The sequence below is a fragment of the Leuciscus leuciscus genome (genome assembly GCF_965113295.1).
Source record: "Leuciscus leuciscus genome assembly, chromosome: 10".
Lineage (NCBI taxonomy): Eukaryota > Metazoa > Chordata > Actinopteri > Cypriniformes > Leuciscidae > Leuciscus > Leuciscus leuciscus.
Window position 1 is genome coordinate 21830761 of NC_138734.1, and position 5080 is coordinate 21835840.

The window sequence follows — 5080 nt, forward strand, 5'->3', positions numbered from 1 at the left end:
TTTCTGTCCGATTACAACAAAACATACATCATTTTGAATTTTCTTTTCACATATATTGTTTATTAGCACTTCTGTTTGTCTGTGTCTCAACACAAATGGATTAAGTTAACTTAACATTTTACAAATTTAATTTAATTTGACATAATACAATTGAGTGCAAATGACAATTAAATAAAATTAAAAGGTTTGTGTTGCTTTAGCTCATTTTAATTAAGTAAAGAAACAAACAGCAAACATCTTTTTTGGGGGGAGAAAATGGTCAATAGCCAAGTTTACATCCAGTTTTTGCACTGTTTTGTCATCGACAAAGTGAATGTGCGTGAAAAGAGTAGCCTGTTTCCATTCAATTTACCTTTTAGCGATAAAATGGTGTGCGTAATGACGTCGTCCTTAAAAAATGAATTGTCGCTTAACTTTTGTTGTATTGCGGAAAAAAATCTGCCCTTGAGCCGTTTACATATATAATTTCGTGTATCGCAAATTACCAAGCCTGGGTTTGGACGCAGACATTGTAAAATTTAATAAATTTTAGGATCCATAAAAAATATTGGTACAGTGAAATGTTCAGTCTTTGCATAGCAACACTCTTTAAATGTAAGCAACACTTGAACATGCAAAGCCATTCGCGGCGGTTTAACTAGATCAGTCTAATTCAGATCATTCAAAGCAATATAAGTTATTTGTTCTGGTTTACTGTCAGTTCAGTCCTATTCGGACGCTAATATTGTTTCTCATGGGCTCGTCCGGTATTTTAAACATTTACGGGGGTAAGTCGGTGATTTTATTGCCGTCCGAATCCATAATGTCAGTGTTTATTCTCACCCAACCCGCGTAAAAATCCCTGGCCAAATTAGTACCTACTGTTTTTTGACAAACAAGTCGTGTGGTAATTTGATTGCCGTCTGAATCCACATCTCTGAGTTTACAAGAAGAGATTCAAAATTCACTGTTTAAATCCTTTTTGATCACTGCCGAGCACCGTACGTAAGATGTACACTTTTATTACTGAAATGCTAGCCTGGTTAAAACCAGACCATTCTCAGTAGTAACTGAGTTACTACTGGCAAAGCTTCATTAATAATCATTTCCAAAGGGGTGTCACCAACGGACGTCGCTCAAATGCCTCTGGGCGCAATTGACCGTTCGCAAAACCCCGCCCTCGAACGGTCCTCGTCCAATCCTAGCTCAGCAACTGTAACTAAGGAGAAGGACCCCCGTCAAACATTGCAATTTCAGCAAGATGGTGAAACGATGCGCCTATGGCACATGCAAGTCTGACACCAGGTACCCCAAAAGTTTAGAGGGAGGGGTCGTTTTTTTTTTTGCCTTTCCAAAGCCCAAGACCCAAGCGGAAAGATGCCGACAATGGATTAAGCAGTGTGGGAGACCTCCCTCACAGCTAAATGCCTCGAAGATTAATAAGCATACATGTCTGCTCTAAGGTAAGTAAGTTAAAGCTAGCGACCTAACTTAGCATATCAATTATCAATAAGTAGTTTAAGTACTCTTACTCTTAAAACACTTTTCAGTTTTAATGATGTCCTGTATGAACAAAATGACGGAATACGTTTTTATGTTTCCACTGTTCGATCGCGCCCGTGCCTCTCTCTCTCTGACACACACACACACACACACACACACACACACATATTCCAGCATTGCAATCTTGACATCGGAGCCTGTTCATTATGCTGCGTTCACACCAAACGCGAATATAGCGTCAAATTCGCGTGTATCGCGTCTAGTTCGACGCTTGAACATTTTGAATCCATTCGCGCGTCCAAAGCGAATAGGACGCGAGCGAGCGAGTGCAGTATGAAATGTTTAAAGACACGTAGAACATATGCGATGATGAAAGGTTAAACTTGAGAGGTGGGGAAACTGTAGGCTACTTGTTTAGGCTGGTCGTCATCCTTAGCTTAGCTGGCATAGCTAACATGTCATACCTCTGATAGAACAGGTAGAAACTGAATCTTTGTAACCTAAACTAGATTGTTAGCACTAGGTCTGACACATGACAGAGAATGTTGGCTGGGAAAATATTACAAATTTAAAACGTAGGCTATTTACCCGGCAGTGCAGGAACATGACTGGTCCACAAGGCTGTGCTGGTTGCATTGCAAGAACAGGTCGTGAGGTTTCTCATTCTTGGACTGAGACCGGTACACCTTTGCCTCGATTGTTGTAATATTCCCGTTTTTTCTTATTTTAACATTTTGAACATATCCCTCCACTGCATATTGCAGCCATTTCTGTCGTGCCCTGGAGGATATGTCTGCTGCATTACTCCAAAACCAATTACTTATACCAATAGGTATGGAGCTCAACCCAGCCATGGCTATGTGTCTGGTTCTCAATTGTTTGACGGGCGTAGTAACAATAACTAGGAGACGTGGATTTTGCGAACGGTAGTGGTGGAAATTTTTATTCTTTCCAGAGACTCGTTCATTTTCAGTTCGTTCACCAAAATGATTCGTTCAGATTCGTTCACTGATTTGTTCAGTGACAATTTTTTCCTATTACATAAATACTGCAGCAGGTGGTGAAAAAGAGTGTATTTTATGCTATGTTTTAACGAACGTATTTACTTCCCATACAAAAATGTAATATATGGCCATATATGTACTTATATTTTAAATAGCATGACATATATCTATACATATATTTGACTTATCTGAGAACACAATATATGCCTGCAACATATATCTATACATATATTTGACTTATCTGAGAACACAATATATGACTGCAACATATATCTATACATATATTTGACTTATCTGAGAACACAATATATGCCTGCAACATATATGAACAAACATGTGAAGAAAATATTTGAGTTCATCCATATATGATACCATATATCTGCATATATTACAGTATAGTATTGGTTTCTCGCATATATGGACAACATTAATTATAAATATGTGACATACATATTTGTTTTCCACATATTTAATAAATGTATGTAAACATACACTGTAACCCTTTACTGTAAATTTACAATGAATTTCTTACAGAATTGTACTGTATTTCCATAATACAGTATTAAGCTGTATCTTTTACAGAACAGCTGTAAATATACAGCACATTTCTGTTTTCGTCCTGATAAATTCGTTATATAGGATCATACCATCATACTGACTGAAAAGGCATTGCATTGTGGGATTGATTTCTTTCGCGCTCAATTTTTCTTTCTGCGAATCTGTGAGCAATTTTAAAGCTTTTTTGAGGTTCGGTTCGGTTCGTGTTTCAAACATTAGTTGCCTGTGACGCAGCAGAAAATGGACGACGTTAAAGGTAGCAGCTACCTGAGGACGGATGGAAGAATTTGTCATTGAATAATCTGCGCGTGACGATAAGTGGGATTTAGAGTTTGAGAAGATGGAGAATTGATCAACTGAGTGATACGGTAAGCCAATATATACGTTTTTTTTTTGCGTTCGCATTTCTACATTATTTTCACGTAACGTTATTTGGTTTGATTTTGCGAACGCGGTTTACTACCGTGGCCGCGCAAGCAATTCACTGACTCTGTTCACCTGTTTAACGTTACCAAGTAACGTTAACTTCGACATTTCATATAATAGGCAACCTTTACCATGCTATTTGCATGACGTGCATTTGATATTTTTTTCGTTTTAGGCTTTGTAATCTGATGGCCATTGTTAATGTAAGTGCTTTTAAGTAGTGTTACAGTTATAGTCTATGTGGTAAAAAAAAAATGCTGTCAAATTCTGTCAGGTCTGTGATCGTGCTTTTGAATCGTTGTCAGAATTTTGCTAGCACATGAAAATCCATGTTCCTAATGCTGTTTTCAAATGTAGTGGGCCTATTCCTGATTGCCATCCCATGGTCCTACAACTACTCCCTAATTCAAGGAAGTTAGACGGTGTTATCCTTCAAGCAGATAAGTAGAGATTATTAAGCAAATCTCATTAATTTGTAATATGTTTTATGTTTTGGTTCTGTTGATCAAGGTTGTGCTGTCCTTTTTAAAAATTGTTTCAGGAATTTGCGTCGCTGATGTCCAGCAATCTACATTTGCCAGAAAGTCCACGACTTATTTCCTGGTATGTAAACATTAAAGGGGTAACGTTAGATGAAACCTAAAATGAAAAGCCATCATTTACTCACTCCACTGCAAAATATGTTTTTCTTAATTAGTGTTTTTATTTTGTTTCCAGTCCAGATATCTACAATTCTTACATGAAGAAGCATTTAATAGACACGTAAAAATTGTCTTGTTTTCTGAAAGAATAAGTCAAAATTAAGTGAGTTTATGCTTAAAACAAACATAATTAAATGCCAGTGCATTTTAGCATTCTAACCAATTTAAATTTTTAGTTGAAAAATGTAATTCATAGAACTATGAATAGACAACTACATCGAACCACAGTGGAACCCACAGGAGTTATTTTAATTATTAATATTCTTTTTTAATTTTTTTTTTATTCCATTACAGGTCAATCTCTAAGCAACCAGTGCTGGATATTAAGTTTGGAAGGTCAAGGTGTGTGTGAAGGATCACAGCCTAACTTCATCACTGGCCTGGCAGCGCTGTTTGCCTCCTCCTATGAGTTCAGTTTGCAGTACCAAGAAGAGGCAGCACCTTGAGTTTGTTCAGAGGTTAGTCATTGGCATATTTGCCATTCATATATATATATATATATATATATATATATATATACATATACATATATATATATATATATATATATATATATATATATATATATAATATAATATATTAGACTGAATTGTGTCACTAACCTTGACTTGACAGTATTTATTATGTTGACTACTGGTATGAACAATATGGCCCTGGTTTCCATACAGGGCTTAGCTTAAGCCAGGTCTAGGCCTTAATAAAATTAGGGTATTTAAGCAGCTTTTATAATAATGTATCATAAAAAAAACATTACTGGTGTGCATCTTGAGATAAAACAGTGGCAGTCATATATTTTAAGATATGTCAGTGCAAGTTGTTTTCAGTTGAAGGATTAGTGAAAATTCTGTCATTAATTACTCACCCTCATGTCGTTCCAAACCTGTAAGACCTTCGTTCATCTTCAGAACA

At 36.4% G+C, this 5080-nt stretch overlaps 1 long non-coding RNA gene across 1 annotated transcript; it reads left to right on the forward strand.

Annotated features, from left to right (window-relative positions):
* The first annotated feature begins 3202 nt into the window (after positions 1–3202).
* LOC309508526 lies at positions 3203–4665 on the forward strand. Its single transcript, XR_014209503.1, has 4 exons — positions 3203–3412; positions 3646–3673; positions 3828–4073; positions 4466–4665. It is a non-coding gene; the product is annotated as an uncharacterized lncRNA (long non-coding RNA).
* The last annotated feature ends 415 nt before the right edge of the window (positions 4666–5080 follow it).